General features: G+C 36.9%; 1 protein-coding gene and 1 pseudogene across 48 annotated transcripts in view; one reads left to right on the plus strand and one right to left on the minus strand.

Annotated features, from left to right (window-relative positions):
* The window catches only part of NRXN1 (neurexin 1), a 1,110,734-nt gene that overhangs the window by 348,886 nt on the left and 737,814 nt on the right, over positions 1–24,034 (minus strand). The window lies entirely within an intron of this gene.
* Positions 6,287–14,471, plus strand: LOC112915361 (endothelial differentiation-related factor 1 pseudogene; annotated as a pseudogene).

Consider the following 24,034-nt stretch of genomic DNA (forward strand, 5'->3'; position numbering starts at 1 on the left):
CTACAGAAAACAGAAAAGTTAAAGCGAACATAGGTTGAGAACATTATCTCGAGACTAATTTTTTTTTTCTCGAGACTAATTTTAAAATAATTTAAAATTGCAGTCATACTAAGCCACTTACTCTTAACTTTATATGTTATTTTATCTTGAAAATCTAATTCAGGTTTTCCTCCTGTTTAAAAAAAAAATGCACTCTATAGAAAAGCTAAGCTTACAAAGCAGATACATTAGAAGCCAATTATTCACATTGCAAAATGCATTATTACTTTACAAAATGATCCTTAATAAAATTGCTTTTAATCAATAAGTTTTCAAGTTGTAAATCTCCTGAGATTTTTCTGAGGCTGCCGCTTATCAAGAGCATATTAATCACATGGCCATGTGGCATGAATCATGATGAACCAACCTTAGCCTTTGGAAGTCCAACAGTCTGGAGTTGAAAGTGCAGGTCTCCTCTGCTTAGCCATGTAATCTCAAACTATACTTAACCTGTTGGAACCTCAATCTCCTCATCTATAAAATGGAAATAATAAATACCTTCCTCTGAAGAACACTATGACAATATGGTAGGACAACCAATGACAAATATGGTAGGTAATGACAAATATGGTAGGTAATGACAAATATGGTAGGTAATTGATAAGTGGCGACTCCTCTGTTAATATCAAATTGCACACAATACCATAACTCACACTCTCTGAGACACATTAATTAGTAGTTTGGGATCTCTAACTCACTATTCTCCTAAATCCAAAGAGGACACAGGATGCTCTTACAGAGCTTTCCTCAGGAAAGACTATATAAGGAAGAGGGTTTTCTATTTGGTTGTTGTTTTGCTTTTTGTTTGTTTAGTTTTGTTTGTTTATAAAATATCTTATGTATTTATTTGAGAGGGAATGAGGGCACGGGAGAAAGAGCATGAGCAGGGGAGGGATAGAGGAAGAAGTACACCTCTCCTGGCAGGGGACCAGAAGCAGGATTTCATCCGGGACTCTGGGATCATGACCTGAGAGGAAGGCAGATGCTCAACTGACTGAGCCACCCAGGTGTCCTATTTTGTTTTCAAGTACTGGAGATTTAGAATACATTTGGAACAGGGATAAGTTTAAGTTAAAAAATATATATTTAGGGGGCCATGCTATGGAGGGGCCAAGGTAAATTGCATTTTTATTATTTTGTATTAAAAATCCAAAATCGGGGCAGCCTGGGTGGCTCAGTCAGTTGAGCCTAGGAATCTTGGTTTCAGCTCAGGTCATGATCTCCCAGGGGGTCACTGAGCTGGAGTCCCAGGTCTGGCTCTGAGCTTGGTAGGAAGACTGCTTGAGATTCTCTCTCTCTGCCCCTCTCCACCTTGTGTGCTCACACACTCTCTGAAATAAAGGTATCCTTAAAAAAAATCCAAAATGGTAAAGCAACAATAAAAAAACCTTGTTTCTGTTTCTTGTACAGAGACCCTTGGTGAGTAAAAATTAGTCTGTTTACATTTAAACTCTGTGTTTTTAGAATCAGAGTAAAATTACTTTTTTTTTAATAGGACTATGGAGAATCAAATGAGAGAATACACAGGAAAGTACCTAATGAATTGATAAGTTTCATATACTAATGAAACTTAGTTGGATCCTCTTATTACTAATGATAAAAATGTACTCCTGGTCCCTGCCCTAAAAAAGGCAGTGACTACTTCCACAAACCAGGAATTTAAAGATAAACTGTTTCCAAATAACCCAAGAATTTAGATACATAAGAAGGAAAAAATGAGTTCAATTTATCCCGAGGAGCACTGAGTCAGTTATACAACTGTTGAATCACTGTACTGCACACCTGAAACTAATTAACATTATACGTTAATTATACTGGAATTTAAAAAATAAGTAAATAAATAATAAACAAAGCACCCTTCAAAAAAGAAAAAAAAAACCTGTTGTTAAAAACATGTTTTTAAAAAATTATATTAAAAATAAGAGATCTGTCTCTAATTCATTAGGTGATACACTCTTAGAACTTGGATTTACACCAATATCTAAAACTTTCAGTGTTTAAATAATAAAGCAAAAGTGGTTTCTCGTAGGAGAATAAAACCCAAATTCTTTCTTTAATATCTTTAAAATAAACATATCAATTAAGCAGAGTTTTAATTTCTGATTGGCCTAAAGAAAAATATGCATTACTATTGAGAAACGGATTCCCCTTTTATCATAAAATTATTCATGCAAAGCAAAGCTCTATTTCATAACTGAGGTAAGAGGCATTGATATATTTAATCAAAATGTTTTGAGTTATTATTTTTTTTAGTTTTATGGTCTTCTCCACCATGTTTTATTTCATTTTAATTTTTTTTTTTAAGATTTTATTTATATATTCATGAGAGACACAGAGAGGGAGAAGCAGGCTCCTTGTAGGGAGCCCAATGTGGGACTGGATCCCAGGACTCCAGGATCAAGCCCTGGGCCAAAGGCAGATGCTCAACTGCTGAGCCACCCAGGGATCCCACCATCCATGTTTTATACTCACATTTTTGGAGCATTAAGTGAGAAGTGGGAAGCAGAATATGTTACTGGAAAGATAGGCAGAACCTATGTCATAAAGAGCTGTTAGCCCCACTAAGGATTCTGAAATGTAGGACTTAAGTGATGGGAATCTATACTAAATAGTTTTAAGCCAAGGAGGGAAACAGTTATATTTAATTTTAAGCACGTCACTCAGGTAGCAAAGTACAGTATTTTTAAGTCATTCATCACAGCCTCATACTAAGATACCATCTGAAGTTTGGAATAAATGGTGTAATTTTGATCATATTGTTTAATTTCTACTTTTATATTGTTATTTCCTTTCATAATGTGACGTTAGCTGAATTCTTTGACAACATGAATTCCAAGTAAAATCCAAGTTTTATCTCACTCACTCATCTCACTCTGAAGACAAAGAGTAACTAAATCAACATCTGCTTTGGCTCAAATTAAGCAAAAAAGGGCTCTTTCACCACAGATACTTGTTTAAGCTCTGGGTCGTGGATAACTTATCTGTATCAGAATAATACAAAACTCACCTATCCTTATTTTTTGAGAACTATAAGCTGTGTTAGGCAAGAGACAAGTAGTATGTGCCTTCTTCTCTATTGCCTCCACTCCACAGCCGCCTGGGGTGCCTAGCACACAGGAAGGAAGGAATGAATAAAAATAGCAAAGAATTGTCAAATGAGATAATGAATGTGGGACCCCTCTGTAGACTGCAAAGTATGGGACAAATGTTAGTGATTGTTGTTTTTGTTTTGTCTATTCTATAAATAATCTCTAACTTGTTTCAAATACCCAGCTTTTAGGATACTCTGAAAAGAAAATGTTTTTTCTCCGACAACAAAAAAGCAACTATCCCTCAAGATTCATTTAAGTATTTTGATGGAAATGATAAAGGGATAAACAAGAGCACTCAAGCTTTAGTCTGTTTGTAATCTGAAACACTTTTCTTGTAAAAAATACAAAATGCACTTGCCAAAATGAATCAATAACTTCCTTTTCTGGTGCAGAATTTTAAAACTTTAATTTGAACAAGGAAACTGACCTTAACATTGGATGTCCTTTATGAAGACTGAAGGATGTGCTGACACAATCTCTACCTAATAATTTGCCAGTTACTCCTTAAACAGAAGGATATCTGGTGTCCTATATGTGTGTGTGTGTGTGATTATTTGTCTTTACTTACAGTTTTTTTTTCCTTTCTGCAATACATAATTGCTATATATTTGAGTCTAGAACCAGAGCTTATGATTTAATGTTTGCTCTCCCTTGTAATACCTAGCTAGCATTTCTGTCCCAATACCTCAACAGATATTACTATTAACAGGGCCTGTCTCTTTACCTAGTCTCATCAGAAACTCCAGGCTTGTTGTCCTCAAGGTTGGATTTGGATAACTCTAAGCAAATGCCTTCAGCTTTCCCTTCGTCCTTCCCTCTCTCTTGCTCTACCCTTACTTTGTCTCTCTCTCTCTTTCTCTCTCTCTCTCTCCTTGTTCTACTTCTGATCAGAGTAAAGTTTCTTGAGAGAAGTATTTTCTATCCTTTCCCCCTGCCCCCACCCCAAAAACCCAACCATAAGGGATGGTTATAAGTGGTATGTTGAACTTTCACTACATATGCAAAACTGAGAGAGTGTTTTCCCCCTGGAAATTACAGTGATCATTTGACACAGTTCTCATGCAGTGACCTTTGAGGATTCTCAGCTATTGATGAAGGATGACAATAACAATTCAGTCTCTTAAAACAGTTCTGTGTTCCCATGCCCCAAGGCCCATGCCTGCACTATCCCATCAGCTTGGACCTTCTCTCCCCTCCTTGCCTAATGAACTCCCATTTATCCAGCATTTCACACTTCAAACTGGATGCTCCTCTATGGAAGCCTTTGCTGGCCTCCCCCATGAGATCAGAGTCTTCTATTAGGTAAGTTTACAGCATCCTAAGTTCTTCTTTGACCCTTAGGATGATTTTAAAATTGCTACAGGGTGCATGGGTGGCTCAGCAGTTGAGCTTCGCCTTTGGCTCAGCGTGTGATCCTGGAGTCCCAGGATCGGGTCCCACATCGGGCCTCCTGCATGGAGCCTGCTTCTCCCTCTGTCTATGTCTCTGACTTTCTCTCTCTCTCTCTCTGTGTGTGTGTGTGTCTCTCATGAATAAATAAAATATTTTAAAAAAATAAAAATAAAAATAAAATTGCTTCATATTTTGAATTTTTCAATAATGGCTATCTCCCACAATGAGTGTACATTCCATAAGAGCAAAGACTATCTTTCATTCCCCAACATATCCCCATCATCTAGGAGAGAGCCTACCACAGAATACATTGTAGTTGGTCACTAAACTGTAGTTGGTCAATGCTTTCTCTCCACTCAGTTCTTACCCACCAACATAATTCTAGCCTCCTGCTTTACCTAACACTCCTCCTTCCACTCAACATAGGAAAATCTGCAGGATGAGGCAGGAGATTGTTGTTTTATATAATATTTGATATTTTAAAACCAAGCAAAAGATAAGTTCTTTAATTCTAAAAAAAAAAAAGCAGGTAGTAATTTAAGTTTCCCATACGCATAAAAAATCTTTGAGCCACCCAGGCTGCCCTTCAGAAATAATTTCATGAAATTCCACCTTATGAAATATTTCTATAAATTTGACATTCATTTTACTTGCATCTACTTCCTAAAGCATTATGTATTTTTAAGTTCTTCACTTACAGGAAGACCCATATAAAAAGAATTTCAAAGATACCCACATAGCTCACCTTTCAGTAAACAATTACAATTGAAATAGCTTGAAAAAACAGCAATAGTAATGCATGATAAAATGAAAAACTCTGAAATTGCAACTGCTATGAAAAGTAATATAGAAAATTTTAACCAAAAGCTACCTAAGCAAAGGTATATTTCCAATAGAGAATACATGTAAAACAGTTAACCAGTGATCTAGAAGGAATCAACCAGATAACATAGCATACCCTAATGTATAAATATACCATGAATTTTATTCAAAGGGGTAGAAGATGAACTGATAAACCAGAAGTACCAGCCAAACAACCAAACCAAACAAAACAGAAAACTAGAAGAATCTCTTACATCTCATTGTTATCTCTGTGAATACATTACAAAATCCTGAGAAAAAGTGATTGCTCTATAATTGAAAAGATACTTCAAAGGGTTCCTATAAATATATATGAATTCACATTATCTCAGAAAAAGTATTAAGATAAAATTAGAGTTTGAAATTCAGTGTTCTTTTGATAATTGGGAAATTATTTTTAGTCCCTAAGAAATAGCATGGCATTTTGTAACAATCTCATTGCTGCTGCTGCTTCTGCTTCAACCTCTTCTTAAGATCATCATCATCATCGCACATTAACTTACATTGATTTTGGCATGTAAGTGCAAAGGATTGATGAATAGAACTCCCTCTGTTTTAATGGAGTTACTTTTCAATTTATGATGTTGTAAAAATCATGAGCACCAATAGGTATAGGCTTATAAACTACCTTGCCGTATCATTTCATTGAGCTAGAGCCTGACTATTTTTGGAAGAACAAGTATACAAAAGCAAATAAAAGTAATCCAGGTGACTGCGTGCTGAATTATTCAAGTTTAGTACCTACATGTTTTGTGCACTTATGTCCCACATTTCATATCATTCCTATTCTCTGAATTGAAAATTAATCAGATGCCTCTTCTTTCTACATTCTTCCCCCAACATAAAGAATGCATATTTAATCTTTCATCATGGTTTTTAATATGTCTTCAGTATCAGTAAACATGGAGAGTAAGGGGGAAGGTAAATACAAATGGATAAAGATTTGTCCTTGTTGTCTTCCAAAAGGGTATTTATGTAATTTTTATTTTAGATGTTAACCAGTATTTGAAGGGATATTTTCTTCTTGACCCTGTAGAGAGCTAACATTGTCTGTATATCATAAAGCCTTATTTCCCTAAGATAGTGGCTGCAACAGAGCAAAGATGACTAACTATAGCATGTCTCAAGATAAGTTTGCTTTCTACTATCTGACTGTAGGGTGCAGTCTTCCTTGGGGCACAGATGGATTATAATGAAATGGTCTGGTCTCTGTTTCCAAATGTTATCGTTCTCATAGTCTACCACGTGGTAGATAAAACTACATTTCAAACAAATGAAAATAAGTGCTAGCTGCTGATAAGAAGATTCAATTTCCCATAAGTTACAGCTTGCTTTATTCATTTAAGAAGCAGTATTAAAATATTATTTCATATATATTAAATTTGTCCCTTTGATGACCTACAAGTATTTCCAGCCTATCATTTCCTGATATGTTGATCTGTAAGTGATCTTGTAAAATGAATGGGCACTAAGGCGCTCTCCTGTTGGGCTAAGGACCTTGAACTGGTAAAGGGCACGGTGCAGACAACAAAGAGGGAGGTGCCTGAAATAAAAGTACATATTACTGGTACACAGTTTAAATACATGTTTGAAGATTTATTTAATGTCCAAGCAAAAATTCAAAGAAATCCTTCTCTTGGATATTTAACCAATATGTAATTATGTCACATCGTATGAATATACTTTTCACCAAACACTTACTGAATACTTATTTGCTAGGAGTTGTACTTAACAATAGACTAAAGCAGTGGTTGCCAAGTGGGGATGGGGGCAATTTTGCTCCCAGGGAACATTTGACAATGTATTAAAACAGTTTTGGTTGTCAAAGCTGGGAGAGAAGTACTACTGGCATCTAGAGGATAGAGGCTAGAGATGCTGCTAAACATTATACAATGCACAAATCAGCCCTCTCTAACAAAGAATTGCCTAGCCCCAAATATCATACTGGTGAGATGAGAAACTCCACAATAAAGACATGAGAATGAGTCAGAGTGGCATAAAATTAGAGAAAGAATACCTTTTAGGGAGATGACTGTACCAATCCCAGTGAGAAGAAATGGATTCCTAAACTAAAACAGTCAAGGTTAGAATGGAGAGAGAAATGGAGAAATTTTAAGGCAAGACCACAGACAAGATTCAGGGATTGAGTAGCTTTGAGAGAAGTAAGAAAGGTGAGAAATCTAGGACAATTCCTGGATGTCTGACTTTGTTGACCTAGTGGTGACTGTCAATACACTGAGAAAGAGAATGCAGAAGGTGACATGGAACTGAGAAAGTTTGGTTTTGGAGATGCTGAGCTGAAGGAGATCGAGTACATTTAAATGGAACCAACTGCTAAGAAGGGATGAAGGAATAGTGAATGCACAACTCAGCAGAGCTCTAAGGTTGAGGTTAAAAAGCCAAGGACTTATCAAATAAGTTGAAGTTTTGTATGTTATTATTTATTTTTTTATTTTATTTTATTTTTTTAAAAGCTTTTCTTTTTCATTTTTTTTTAATTTTTTTATTTATTTATGATAGTCACAGAGAGAGAGAGAGAGAGGCAGAGACACAGGCAGAGGGAGAAGCAGGCTCCATGCACCGGGAGCCCGACGTGGGATTCGATCCCGGGTCTCCAGGATCGCGCCCTGGGCCAAAGGCAGGCGCCAAACCGCTGCGCCACCCAGGGATCCCATGTTATTATTTATTAAAGAGAAAACTGGGGAAAGGAAAAAAGAAAAAGAGAGATAATTGTCAGATGTCTTTCTCACAATGCAACCAAGCTAGCTGAGGCTGGGTAGCTTCATTTCTCTTAACGATGGTGAGTTCTCCCCTAGGACAAATATGCAATCTGTGGTAGTAATGTGTTGCTCTGCCCCTTCCAATTTTATTCTCCACAGAAAACTTCACTAATTCACTACTGTCCTTTTTTATTAGTGTGTGATATAAGTCAAGACTGACAGAAGAGACATCGTATCAGAAACCAGGAACTGTTTTGATGTATTTTCCAAAACTCTGTATTATTTGGCTTCTTTCCTGCTACATAAAGTAAGTGTCAGTTCACTATAATTCTGAACACAATTTAATATTAGCTATGAATTTTCAGGGCATAGTTAATCAAGGTCTTAAATTAAATTGAAATACATATTGCAAATATATGCATTACAAACACATTTATATAATTTATAAATAGCCATGTATATAAATTACTTATCTATAACACATACAGCATCTTACTGCTATTGATTTCAAATAGAATCAAGACACTTGAATTCAGCACATAGGAAGGAAATATGATATCTGTACCTTCCATCGTCAGCTAACCTTTGGCAAATTCATTAATTTTTTACGAGAAAAAAGGCAATATTCAGAATTCTAAACCACAAATGGTAATGTTTCCTGACCCAATCCCGTTATTGTTAGTACTTATACACTGAGAAACAATTAGAAATTAATTTTTAAATGAAATTGGAAGATGGCTTTAGAAGATGATAAAGGAAGATAATTAAGTACAATAGTGAGAATACAGTTTTCAGATTTGTTCTGAATTTAAAGTACCAGACATTGTCTCTAATGCACACGTGTATGGAAAAGCACAAACTCTCAAAATTCACACCTAGAACCAAGAAACGAAAAATCAACAAGAGAAACTCATTTATGCAATGACAAATAAGTAGCACTGCTTTCCTCCTCTCCAAAAGAGTTCACATGGCACTTAATTATTTCATTTACCCAGCACTGTATCCAAAACTGAAGACCTTTTTCACGAACTGCCAAATACAAGCAATTTGTTCAATTGGGATTGCTTTGCATGAGTTGTTCTATAGGTAACAAGAGAGCAAGAAAATAAATATTTTGGGGCAGCCCAGGTGGCTCAGCGGTTTAGCACCGCCTTCAGTCCAGGGCCTGATCCTGGAGACGCGGGATCGAGTCCCATGTCAGGCTCCTGCATGGAGCCTGCTTCTCCCTCTGCCTGTATCTCTGCCTCTCTCTGGGTGTGTCTCTCATGAATATATAAATAAAATCTTTTAAAAAAGAAAGAAAAACAATATTTTTAAGTGTCACACTTGCTTCCAAATATCCTCTTTAAAAATTATGGGTGGTTCCTTGATATAACTGATAGGCATAATATTGGGCCTGTGCTTTACTTAATCATGAAAATTGTGCTGTTTGCACATTCTTCTGATTAATAATGGAGAAAATAATGTCTGCAGGAAAATAATAAGATAATGCTAGTTTCCTGGGTCCGCAAGCCAGCAGGGCAAGGAGATCTCAGGGAATTGAGGCAAAGACATGGTTTCACACTCACTGTAAAGCAGAGAAGGAGGAAGGAGGCAGTGCGAGTGGGTGCCTGCTAATCTATTGCTTTGGACTGCTTTGCAGTTAGGAGTGCTAGTTTGGAGCAACAGAGAAATAGATTTAGTTTTTAAAGAAATAAACAACACTAGTAAAATCAGATCTCCTCTGGACAAAGAGTGGGGCCAGGAAACGAATGCCATGGTTTAGGAGGTGCTTTGCCTTACACAGTTGACAGTCTGACTGAATAATGAGCACTTTCTTCAAATGAGGCTGGCACAGGAGCACTTTCCAGGGCTGTGTTTTATCTCAGGGCCCATTTGCCTGCAACTGAGGTACTATTACCAGTCGAATGTGGATGTAATGCAGTCACGTGACACCAGAATATTTCTATTTCTAGAAAGATAGCAGAGAGAAACCCTCCAGTGTAATCATGCCCGTGTATACATACTGTAGGAGGGAAAGGGATTTTTCATTTTGTTCCTGGAGCTGAACTGCCAAAGTTGAAAGAAAAAAATAATAATGCTCTGAATTAAGGGGTAAAAAAAAATCTGATGTTAGGAAACACTGGCTCCTGTGCTTTCCTACTCTCAGGAACTAAACAGTTTCAACAGATAATCCTGTTTTGTTTTGCTTCACCTTCCCAGACACATGTACCCGTTAAAGCATTCCTCTCTTCCAAGTACCAAAATGAAATATGAGTAACTATTTTAAAACAAAGGTAGATTTTAGCTTAAATTGTCTCCCCAACTGCTTGCTTAGGCACCCTTTCTATGTGAGGCATCAAACGGCATTTGGCCAGGTTCAGAGAAGTGATTAAACAGGCTATACTTTGCCAAGGAGAGAAACCAAGTTGGCCAGATGTTCAACACTGCCTTTGTGACCCATAAACTTATCTCTAGAGAGGCATTCATCCTTGGAAGTCAGGCACCCCCGGAAAGGCCATCCTCCTATGAGTCACACAGGAATGTCCATAGTACCAGGTAGAAGTAATTTAACCATGCCGGAGGCCTGCTGAATTTTCAAGAGATGAGTATCCTGCTCTCTCACACATATTGTTCTGATATTTCCTCCATGAGGGCAAAGTCTCTAAATAAATCCAAAATGACTTTTATTTGAAAAGAGCAAGTGTACTCGGTGTGTCCAGGAACTTAAGTCACAGGAGCAATAAATTCTAGCACCCTGTTTCATCTAAACAAAGGGACCTCCAAAAGACTTGGTATTTACGGGACCTGCAGAGCCCCGAGTAAGCATTTTTACAGCAGCCATAGAAGGTTCTGATGCTCAGCATTACTGCTCCATCGCCAGCTTATTAAACCTTAATGGTACTCTTGAAATGCTTTGCACCAGAGCTGCAGATAACTCACCCACCGCATGGGCTTCTGGAAGCTGCCCCAACTCTGCAGCCACCCTGCAGATTATCAACCTTGAATTTGAGAAATACCCAAATGCTATTTTCTTCACTTAAGTCAAAGGTCAGCAAACTGAAGTCGTGGAATAAACCATCCCCTCTTTTTGTACTGCTCCTGAGTGAAGAATGATTTTTATACTTTTACATTGTTGAAAAGAAAGAAAAATATTTTGTGAGATGTGAAATTAAAATTTCAGCATCCATAAATAAAGTTATATTGGAACACAGCCATGCCATCCCATTTAAATATTGACTAAGGCAACTTTTGCATCCAAGAATCCAACAGCAAAGGAGAGTAGTTGTGACGGAGATCTACAGCCCCTAACCCTAAAGCATTTACTATCGAGCCCCTTTAAAGAAAAAAAAAATTGCTAATCCCTAATTTAAAGCATTATCAGTCATTTTCAATCTTTAATAAGTTCTGAAATATATTAATATCAATTTAAAGCCTCTGGAGCCCTTGGCTGGAACTGATCCCTGCCTCAGTCAGGCCTGATGCCCCCACTGCAGAAAAGCACTCAAGGGTTCAGGGCAGGCTTACCAAGGATGGAGGCCACAAAAATTATGTCTTTTGAAATTTCAAGACTGACTTAGGTAATGTTAGCTAAAAAGTAATATGACAGATTCTTCCCCCACAAAACACACCAGAACTTACAGATCAAAACGAATATTGTTCTTTTCAAAGGAGACACTTTGAAATTTGTCATTAAGAAGCTGCCAGTGCTCAAACGTATTTAGAGCATGCCTCTGACACTGCCTACAGAACCTCTCTTTTGATTGCTTCTTATATAGTCTCAATGATGTCAAATTTTGATCCATTAAAATTGTATTTGATTCATATTTTTTTGTTATCTTAAGTCATTTAGAACTATAGTCAGTGAATAAAAGAGAGGAGCACATTGCCTGGAATAGATGGGGACACCTCAATACATATTAGTGGAGTAAACTGAGTTGGCCCAATACAAAGCAAGGCTATTGCCACTTATAGGAATAAAAACCAGCTGAACACACACACACACACACACACACAGCCATTGTCTGTGTCCTAAGTGTACATATCCCATGTCTTTCTTTTCTTTCTTTCTTTCTTTCTTTCTTTCTTTCTTTCTTTCTTTCTTTCTTTCTTTCTTTCTTCATGAGAGACACACAGAGAGAGAAAGAGAGAGACACAGGCAGAGACACAGGCAGAGGGAGAAGCGGGCTCCATGCAAGGAGCCCCACATGGGACTTGATCCCGGGTCTCCAGGATCACACCATGGGCTGAAGGCGGCGCTAAACCATGGAGCCACCGGGCTGCCCTCCCATGTCTTTCTATTTCTTAGTTCATTTGGGTCTCAAATATTTCTGCCTTTCTCTACCTCTGAAAGATCTTCTTCCTTCTCTACCCAATTTCTCTCATCTCCAAGCCTGCCTGACTGTCCCACATGTAAGTTGTCTTAGCTCCTGCTGTTCACTCCAGACTTCTGGAGTCTTACCCCTTCTCCATCTCTCTAATCACTCTGATCAACAGCTCTATAAAAAAGAGCAGCTATAAAAATATTATATTATATTATATTATATTATATTATATTATATATAGTTTTTATGAAATATATTATTCCTCTGGCCATATATATATTATATATATAACACGTACATGGAATATTATATTATTATATTATATTATATTATATTATATTATATTATATTATATTATATTATATTATATTATTATATTATATTATGGAAGTGGTCAGAGGAATTCCTTGTGCATAATATGCCAACCCAGTCTAGGAGACATTATGCAAACACACTACCACCATAGGCCAAGGTAACCCTCCACAGGGAAGAAACAAGGGAGGAAAGGATCTATGAAGCAATATGGCAAAGGAACTCCATGTGCTTGAATTCTATATATATATAATCCAAAGAAAATCTCTCTTGAAGAGACACTATTCAGTGGTATAAGTAAAGGAGAAATAGAGGAAAGGAGATAGAAAAAATGAGAAGTCAGTAGAAACAAGTGAGGTCATTAGAAAGAGAAGTACACCCTCAGAAATCAGAGGGACAGAGAAATGAGCACCAGAAAAGTACCTTCTCTGAGGTAGAAGGAGATGGTAAGATGACTAGTTCATTTAATTTGCTATGATATTCCAGGTATCATGACCATGTTCTAGTTTTTTATAATGTCTGGCTGCGTGACTACTGGGGAAGTTTTCCTATATATTGTTTTCACATTCTCATTTCTCACACTAACGTAAGTGGGTCTCCTCTTTATAATGTAAAAAGAAATCTGTGTCCACAGAAATGTAACTGATTTCCTAAGCATTTAATAACTTGGCTCTGACATCAGAAGCAGAGAATTCTAAATCCTTGCTGAGTAGCATCAGTATCTTTATTCTAAGTGTGTATAATCCTAGGTGACTTCCTAAAAGAATAACATTCATTTGGACCCTCCTATAAGATTTTTCAAAATGAGCTTCATGACTTTATAGCCACTTCCAGCAAATGTGTAATTTTATGAAGTAAAATAAGCGCAAAATAATTCATTTACAATACCTTAGAGACTGACAAGATAGTCTAAGTTACCAGCCAATTATCTATACAGCAAATGTACATTATGTCTAATCTTCATTCTCCTTGATGTTTCCACAATGTCTCCACTATGCTTACTTAAACAACAATAACAGGGAGTATGCTTACTTACAATATCTAGAAAGAGTAACAACAGAAATATTTTATAGATATCTCTTATAATGCTTTGTATTCTATTATAAAAAACAAACTTAGATAGCAAATATTAATTTACTCATTCATTGTTCATTAAGTAAGGATTCACATATGCTAAGAACTGAGGACACGTTGGATAAGATAACTGTTCTCATCCTGATGAAGCTCACTGTGAAGGAAAAGATGCTTGATTAGGTAAAACAAGAAAGTATCTGGGAGGGGGTCTTAAACAGCTGCCACCAGGCCACTGGACGCACCATGCAGGACTTGCCTGCCCACGGTGCCTGAGAGTGACTAGGACACGGTAACAGTTCTGCGCAAGAAGGGCCCCACAGCCACCCAGGCCAGGTCCAAGTAGGCCAAGGACAAGATGTGGAGACTTTCAAGTCAAATGGGCCACTGGCCAGAACAAACAGCACTAGATCACCAAGAACACGACCAAGCTGGACCAGGACCAGGTGACCCTGGAGGTGGGCAAGGTGATCCAGCAAGGCCAGCAGAACAAGGGGCTGACTTAGAAGGATGAGGCGATGAAAATCAATGGAAAGCCACAGGTCACTGGAGACTATCAGAGTGGACCAGTCATTCCTAATAATTAGGTCCTGGGCAAAATCAAGAGAGCTATTAGCCTCAAGCTCCGGGTAAAGGACATCAGGAAGCCCACTGAGACACTGAGAAGGGGCCAAGGGTAAAAGGAACACGAGCCTCAAAACCACTGCCTTCTGGTTGATCTCACCTGGACCACCCGCACCAGCGTGGGTCAATTCTGAGCAGAACCTAGGGCATCAGCCCTGCCCAGGAACTCCTCCTAACTACACCTGCTGTCAAACAAACAAAACCTTGCAAAGCATTGCTTCTCTTGATTTTTTTTTTTCCTTCCTATCCCTGGTGTCTGCTCCATCTTGGGGTGGTTCCCTAAGGAGATCTGAATTGGACCACCTCACACTGGCGGGACTGTGGGGTGGCGCGGCCTGATGTGGAAAAGAAGATGCCGTCTCCAGTCCAGCTCTATAGAAGCCAGCAAAACATTTGTTGCCTTAAAAGAAAAATCCAGGAGGGATAGGATATCTGGTCTAGTGGGGGCCAGGAGGTGCTGGTAAGGTGGGGGCAGAGAGGAATGGTGCTTGAGCTAAGTCAAGAGAATGGGGTATTTCCTTGTTGGAGCAGGCTGATCTCTGCAGTTTGATAAGTAACATACATCAGGACCTTCTTACCAAAAGAGCATCAGTACTGATCAGTGAAAAGAAGATGCTGGTACAGTGAATCCATTCTATTTTCAGAGAGTCCCTTTAATACACAAGTTCTTCTGGAAAGCTTTAAACTTCATATATTCCCAAGTAAAACTTTATCCCTAGGAACTGATGATGGAAAGGACAACAAAACTCCAAAACAAAACAAAACAAAAAAAAAGGCGGGGGGGAGCGTAATAGTTTCTTAGGAATTACTGCTTGGCTGGCTATGGACTCATAAGAATTCAGATTTGACAAAATATGTTAACTATAAGAAGTACTTTGCCTGTGCATTATATGACTAGAAGGGTATCCATGTCCTGTTTCTGCTTCTCATGCCCTGATTATCTGTCTTCCTACTATTCCCTGGATACAACAGCATATGGTGTCAATTAATGTTAAGTCTGAATCTCATAATTTCTGTTAAACTTTGGATCATTATTACAAAACACACCACTAACATAGATAACCATCCCCTAAATTTCCGCTTCTATTATAAGGAGCAAGAGAGCTTATATAGGCCAATAAAGATCCATCATCACTTCTACAAAAAAGACTCAAGGTAAATATGTTTACAATGGAAGGTCATTAGTTAATATTGTCATATTTTTCATATTTTCTATATTTCCTATACCTAATATTAAATGGAAAAATCACAAAATAGTGAGAAATAATAAAGAGTTGTTCAATAGTACTACTGTGGGAGAAAAATCTGTTTGCTAATGCAATTACATTGAATAGAAAGAATATAAACAATAAAATAAATTTGAACTTGCACTCCAGTACCGTTGAACTCAATCTTGTCCTACAAAATGCCTTTCACAAATGCAGGTTCTAAATTTTGTTTTATTCTGTCATTGCTTAATTTACCAAATTCCAGACAGTCTTTTGGGAGATTTGCAGACTGACTTACTTCAAAAGGCAATCTGACAGAAGTAACTGGAAATTTCAGTGAGGATGAAGAATTACTCTGTAAAGAGTGAGCAAGTCAGTAAGGCGTAAGGGAATTTCTCACAAAACCGCAATGCAGACCGCTTCACAAATAACTGAGCAAATCTTAAAATTTTATTGCACTGAAAGAGAATTGGGGGGGAGGATAACCCCCCCACACACACTTACTTGTAAAAAACCTCACTAGTTTATCAGAGTAATTTCCCTGGAATTCGCCCTAAATTTATTTGACTAGAGCAACACCTTTTAATCTATCTTAATTGCCAGCATATGCAAAACACAGAACCACTGCTTTATAAAAGCCATTACTCCAGATGCTGTGACTAGGTGATTTTCCTCAGTGGGCAGCATGTCTAAGCAGACCATGTTAGTAATACGCACTGTGACTATATGAAGATGAATGAGATGCTTAGGTTTCATGCCTAGTTGATATATAATCATTTTAGATAAATTATAGATTGATTACATTTAATTATGGAACTACCATACTCATAAAGGATTCCAAGCCTTTGTCACTCATCCATCCAACTTTGCTACACAAGGGAAGCGTGGGAGAGTACGTGAGGGAAGAAAGTGCTTCAGAAATGACTGACTTCGTCAAACAGCCACAGGAGTTGCACTTGAGGTCTTTGATGACCTGATGATGAAGGACCACAGAAAAGACCCGAGGAGCCAGTTTGGTTATGAGTACACAGAAGAATCGATGTTTATCAGTTACATATAATTTCCTCTCTTAATTCACAGAGCTACCTACTAAAATATATTTCATTGTGTCTATTTTACAGGCAAGAGAAGAAAGCTCAGCAAAATTATAGGTAATTTGCACAAAATAAATGTGTGAAGACTCCAAGCTCAGATGTAGGTCTGTCTTATTTCAAAGTTTGCATTCTATTTCCATTCTACCATGACACCTCCCAATAAGAGCCTCATGTATCAAGAACCAAGAGAAACCTGGTGGTAATATCATTGAGATCTGACTAGTTCCTGGGAAAGCTGGATATACTATGACAAAATAATTGAGACTCCAAAGAGGCATAAACTATTGACCTAGGTACAGAAAAGAAGGATTTTTCCCTTCAGTGTTGAGGAAGACCTCCCCAAAAGATAATAATTTCAAATGGGTCTTGAAAGATGATTAGGAGTGCAATCGTATCTAATGGTAAAATGGGAAATGTGGGCAAAGGATCAGAGGTAAAAAACACCAGGCACTTGACTAGCTCAGAGAATCAAACACTCCAATGTGGCTCGAAGGCAGTTTTCTCCTTACTCTCCCCCTTTCTTGATTACCACATCTTAATTCTTTAGCCTTTCCCAATAAGCCTAATTTTATACTAATATTAGAATTAATAGAAAATGGTGATTTTGAAATGACAGCTAATTCAGTGATGAGGTTGCCATAGTGCTGACATAGCAAAGACCTAAAACAAAGATTATTACAAGTCTCCTCTTCGATCCCTTTCTTCAAGGTCCCAATGTCTTCACCACAGAAAAATAATGTTGTTAACTTTAAGGTGCAGGTTTTTCAAGGAGGAAATATTAAAAAAAAAAAATAACACAAATAGGGTAGCCCCGGTGTCTTAGTGGTTTAGCTCCACCTTCAGCCCAGGGCATGATCCTGGAGACCCAGGATCGAGTCCCACATTGGGCTCCCTGCATGGAGCCTGCTTCTCCCTCTGCCTGTGTCTCTGCCTCTGTCTCTCTCTCTCTCTCTCTCTCTGTCTCTAATAAATAAATAAATAATCTTAAAAAAAAAGACAACTACTATTTAAAAAATTAACACAAATAGAATAGAAATAGTTAAATATTTAGAAACTTCTTGTACTCTCTTCATGATTTTCTTATTCTAAGCAACACTATCCTACAGGAAAACATGCTTCAGTTTAATACGTTACATTTTTCTTGAACATTTGTTGGGAAATCCCAGGGATATCTTCAGTGAGAAAACCTAAAAATTATATGGAAACCCAGGATAGTAATCAAGATTCCTGTTAGTCTTTTGCAGTGCCTCTCTGAATTTATGAAGTTCTTTATAGACCAACTTGCTAAATCACCAACTTAAAATGTCCACAGAACCTGAAAAAAAATGTTTCACCTGCCACTTCTTTTCTCCCCAAGAGAGAAATTCTACTCTCAGTAAGCAAGTACCTTTCTATTGAATAGTTTCTCATACCTAGCTTCTAAAATTTCTGCTGACTATACCACTTTAATAATTTGTTACATAATCTATTTACAATTCCTTATTCTACACATATTTGGGAAATGAACATAACTTAGTTGTCAGTGGATATATTTCTTATCTCTTGCAATATCCTTAAAACTGATTTTTATGATTAAGGGGTATCTTTGTTGCTAACCCAAGTCACTCAAACTTCTCTTTTGAAATGAACATTTATTTCAGATAATACATGCTCTCTATGGATAGCCTATCCATTTTTCAAATGTAATGATCCTGTCTTCTGTAGATATGAAATTTTCAAAAAGACATTGGCATAATGCAGGAGAAAACACCATCCTTTCATTATGTTCAAAATTGATCTGACCCTGAGCTAGCACTTTGGGGAACTGGGCTACATAATCATGTAGACCCTTTCAGGAAATGGGGAAATGGCTTATTTATGGATATATATACATGGAAGATTTCATACTTCTGGCTTTATACAATTGTATCCTCTCTTCCTTTCCAATATATTTCCAAAGTAAGAAAGCCAGGAGGGTTGAATTTCGATACCAGCTAGTAATTTGTTGTCTGCTATATATTGGCTCTAAAGATGATTTATTAAGAGTATATTTATTCCATATCTGTTTCCAGTCCTCTCCGGCAGATTTGAATGGTTCTCATTTACTGAATGAAGTAATGCTAGAGATGGTTTAATACCCTGGTCACTGTCCAATGTTAGAAACAAACAAAAAACAAAGAAAAATTTTAAAAAATATTGACTTCTAAATTTATTATTTGAAAAGTCTTCATTTTTCCTGAGAAATTGGTATACTTTTTCCTCTTGGATAATAGTTTAGTAAATCTGCTTGTGTTTCTTCCAGTACTTAGTTTCCACTTAATACTTCATCATTATTCTATTATGATTTCAATAAATAAATTATATTCAGTACATAGTATAAATAATAAGCTCTCATCTTGAAAAAAATGAGTTTCTTATTATTTCAACTTGTTCGCTATTTTTAAAAAAGATGAAAGAAGAAATGTGGTTAACTGGTGCAGCCAAAAACAGCAATAAAAAACAGTCTAACTAACTTGCTGATGTACTTTGCTCCAGTCCTTTTGAAATGGCTGTTTTAAATAAAACCTATTTCCTTAGGCTAATAAACAATCTATAATCCATTAAGCCTTTATGAACAAATCTAAGGCTTCTGAAATTAGTGCTTAGGGAAGAAAAAGTCAAGTAATGGATTTCAAAGAAATATGAAGGTAATTAAGAAGACCAAGGATCAAATTCCTATCACCATAATGATTCCTAGAACAGAGCCTTCCAAACGGCCATTTGGGAAATTTATATATTACCTAACCCAGAATATGAAATAAGACAGCAAGGAAGAAGGCAAGAAACATTATTTTAGAAAGGAGTTGGGGTAGAAGTAAAGAGGAAGGAAGGAAGGAAGGAAGGAAGGAAGGAAGGAAGGAAGGAAGGAAGGAAGGAAGAGAAGGAGGGAGGGAAGGAAAGAAGAAAGAGAAAGGAAGGAAAGAAGGAACGAAATCAGAGTAGTTACTCCCGAAAGAGTGGATAGCTTTTATTTTTTTAAGATTTATTTTATTTATTTGTTTGTTTGTTTATTTATTTATTTATGAGACAGAGAGAGAGAAAGAGAGAGAGAGGCAGGCAGAGGGAGAGAACCAGGGTTCTTTCAAGGAGCTCGATGCGGAACTCGATCCCAGGACCCTGGGATCACGCCCTGAGCCAAAGGCAGATGCTCAACCACTGAGCCACTCAGGCGTCCCATGAGTGAATAGCTTTAATGGATATTTGTAAGCTAAAGAGAAATCAGGAAAGTTAATATTAACAAAGGAACTATGGGTTTTGAAGTTTAAAAAACATCATTTTAAGCCTGAAAGTTGGGTTAAACAAATGGGTTAAGAGCATTCTGATCCTAGTGAGTAAGTAACTTAATTATAAGTAATGTTTTGAGTTGTATTTATACTCATATATCTGAAAAAAAAGGCACAAGTCCTTTTCTCCCATGTATTTGAGTGTAATACAGAAAATTGGCACTATAATCTACCTGCTCTGGGTAGAAAAGCCATCTTTATGCTGACTCCATGTGAGTTTATCTGTGGCAGAGATGAGAATAACCTCTGTGTACCTTGTACAGGTAAACGGAACTCTGAGCTGGGCACAAGGCCATACAATATAAAGAAAGGATTTTCCAGTCTGTTCTGAAGCGAAGTGGCTACGTGGCCAAGTTTTGGCCAATAAGAAACAAGCAAAACTGATGATGGTACTTCTAAGTCATGCCCTTAAAAGTCTTTCCCCTTCCCTTCCAATGAGAATCTCTGCTTTAGACTAAGCAGATGAAGACAACCCCTTCAGGGTTATTAGAATCAAAAGACAAAATTCTGAAAATTCTGCAGAGAAGAGCTACTTCATTCAGATTTTATTGCTCAGAGTTCAGATTTTATGGCTCAAAGTCTTATATGAGAGGCAAATAAACTTTTATTCTGTTTAAGCCATTTTTAATTTATGTCTCTTTCATCTGCAACAGAACTCATACTGTAATAGTAAAAGCCCACTGCAGCACTTAATCATATGCCAGACAGTTTTCTAGGTGCTTTTAATATACTAATTAAATAATGCAATAATCTTAAAAAGGTAACTTACTATTAAAGGTAGTTACAGATGTAGAATTCAAGCACAGAGAGGTCAAGTAAGTGGTTACGTCCAGGATCCAAATTCAGGCACTTTGGCTTTAGAGTGCATATACTTGGTCACATGACTTAGCATAATGCTTGCTATACATTCACCAAATATTAAATAAATATTTGCTTAATTAATTAAGAGGTAATCCATTTGTTTAACACTGTTTAACTGTATTTAGAAATCTCAGCATGGGTGGCTTCATTAATGCAATGTTGATTTTCTTCCTCTACATGAAGAAAATGATTACTTTATATGCAGCAGTGCCCTATAGGACAGTCTGCACCCTGCAATCTTTTACGTATCCAGTCTGTAGCAACTCAGGAATTACCCTGGCATACCAGTTATTGCTAAGGAAAGAGCCGTTTAAGCCATACAGAACTAGAGAATTGAGAAAGAACACAGACACATAGCCTAAACAATCAAGGGGAGGTATGTATACCACCTGTTTGTTTTGAATTCTGTTAGGACTGACCCTATCCTTATCAAATGCCAGGGACAAAGTGATTGGTGATGGTAAAAGACTTAAAAACATGAATGAGACATCCTTCCCCTAAGGAATTCAAAATCCAGCCTCCTTCTAGTACAAGATCTTACCAAAGATCTCTTTTGTATTTTTTTCCATTAATACAATAGGACTTTCAAGTAGGGCAAGTCTCAGAAAATTATGTCTTCAGTGGAATAGAGAAAAAGGAATACTAACAACTATAATGAGATTTTTTTTCTTTTTAATTTTTCCTTGCCCTCCAAAATGCTATCTGGAATTTATGTGACAGAGAACAGAGCCCATATCTTTGAGATATTTTTCCTTCTATTCTCATGTATCAAGGAACGTATCCATAAAGATTCCTTTTGCAGAGATTCAGGTTTTCAGTGTTTCAATAGTGAATAGCCAGTTTGCTTTAGATAACTTTAATTAAAGTTTCAGAAATGAACTAAGAGCCATAGGGCTTTCTATATTATTGAAATAAAGAAGAATTTAACCAATTAATACATAAGGGGAACAAATGATTACTTGTGGATTCAAGGCACAATTTTGTCAGTCATCTTTATTGACAACTATAGACTATAAAATCTACCATGCCAGAAGTCAAGAATGTCTTGGTTGACAATTAATTACTAAGACCAATTCTATTAAGGTGACTTCTATCCTTCACTTTCCAATTTGGAAAATGCACTGCAGTTTTGATTTGTAAACCCTGAGTTGTACTAATACCAACTCTGAGCTTTATATAAATGTGGCATGTTTTAATAAACATTCTCCCAAATTACAGGAATACTTTATCTCCGCACATGAGCACCAGCACATGGCTGAATATGTCTCCCTTTATGCCAGCTTCAAAGAGAACACTCTTTTTATTGAGGTTTACAGTCTCTACAATGTTCAGAAGTATCCCTAAATTGCATTTTAAAGGGAGAGGGGAGAAATCACAGTTCAGAATATTTGTTGGGAGAAATCACAGATCAGAATATTTGTTGCCAATCTGAGAAATAAATCTGCATTTGCTTATTTGCTACAGACTGCCAGACCCTATCTATACATCCATCCATCCAATACATATTCATTTCTTTAAGATTTTATTTATTTATTTGAGAGATACAGAGCAAGCATGAGTTGAGGGCAGAGGGAGAGGGAGGAGCAGACTCACCTACTGAGCAGGGAGCCCAACGTGGGGCTTGATCCCAGGACCCTGGGATCACGACCTGAGCCAAAAGGTAGATGCTTAACTGATTGAGCCACTCAGGCGCCCCTGTACATATTCATTTCTTAAGAGTTAGAAGTTTTATTGATCTAGAGTCCAAATGAAAGTTTCTGGACTCAGCTTATCTAGAACACCTATAGATCAAAAAGTCTGGAAATGCACTGCTATAAATTGTTCTTCTTTGGATCTCATGTACGGGCAAAAGTAATAATCAGTCCACATTTTTCCCCTCTAAGCAATATCACCTCAGAGGATGCCCAGTTTGTTTGCAGCCATCTGCAACATTCATCAGCAGTCTTTATGTTCACTCCACACTTCAATTTTCATAAAGCCACTCATGAATTGCATACATACATTACAGTGTAAAATTTTTGGAAGGAAGACTGTTACTTAGAATGAGGAGTTTCTGGCAAAACTATGCCTATTGGTTTTCTCAATACCAAGAATGTCTGGCTGGTATTGAATTGACAAACTAATTGAAATTCATGAAAGTTTTATTAATAACATTTCAGGGTGGCCACATTTCTCTTCTTCAGCTTTCTATTCTTTATATCCAGTTTAAGTCATTATCATGCATTAATCATGATTGTCTATCATATCTATGGACTTCCACAAGTTATCTAGCCCTAAACACTTATTTATAATTATTCTCAGTAAACCTTTTAAGGATATTTTAGTATAAATAAAGAAAGCTTTTGATAAGCAAACTACGCCACAAAAAAAATTTTGTGACTAAGCCAAAATTTACTGAAGACACCTTACCTTGACTGTTATTGTTAATCTCAAAAACCAGAAATTTACTCACCTCTAGATTCTTTTTTATGTATTTCAGGTAGAAAATAATTCTATTTACATTTCAACACCTACTAACCTATGAAATATATTAATTAAGCGTATTCAGCATAATTATTAATTGGAAGCTTCTGACCTCCTCTCTATCCTTCTTTACAGGCTTGTGCTGCAAACAAATTCCAGAATTAGAGTACAAGAAATCTTTGTCTACATAGCTACAGAGAAAATACCATTTTATAGATCATAACAGTAATGTAAACATACATAACTTATCCCAATTAGCTGAAAGTCCTGACATGCAAGATTGCAGCCATAGATCTATTAAGATGCAGTAGAAATGATATGACATATTGAGAAGGCTGGTTACCTTTATCATGATTATGGAAACTGAAAAACATGTTCTCCTGTTATCTATTCTGGACAGAATGCTTTTTTTGACCTGGCACACTGAAATAAATTGTCAACTAAACTCTAGAGAGACAAACCCAAAATGTACCCAGAACTCCATACATTAAGTAAGGTTTTGATAGAATACAATAGGGATCAAGGACAATGTGGTCTTTTAAATAAACTAAAAAGGATGAAAGGGTTGAAAATTTCCTAGGCTCTCTGGAGATATGGACTAGCTCTTATTAAGTAGAAGCTGAAAGTATTCCAAACGTCAAGGAAAACACAAGTAGTAGTCGCAATGAACTATAGATATATGTAGTATAAA

This window comes from Vulpes vulpes, chromosome 16, assembly GCF_048418805.1.
Source record: "Vulpes vulpes isolate BD-2025 chromosome 16, VulVul3, whole genome shotgun sequence".
In the NCBI taxonomy this organism is placed as follows: domain Eukaryota; kingdom Metazoa; phylum Chordata; class Mammalia; order Carnivora; family Canidae; genus Vulpes; species Vulpes vulpes.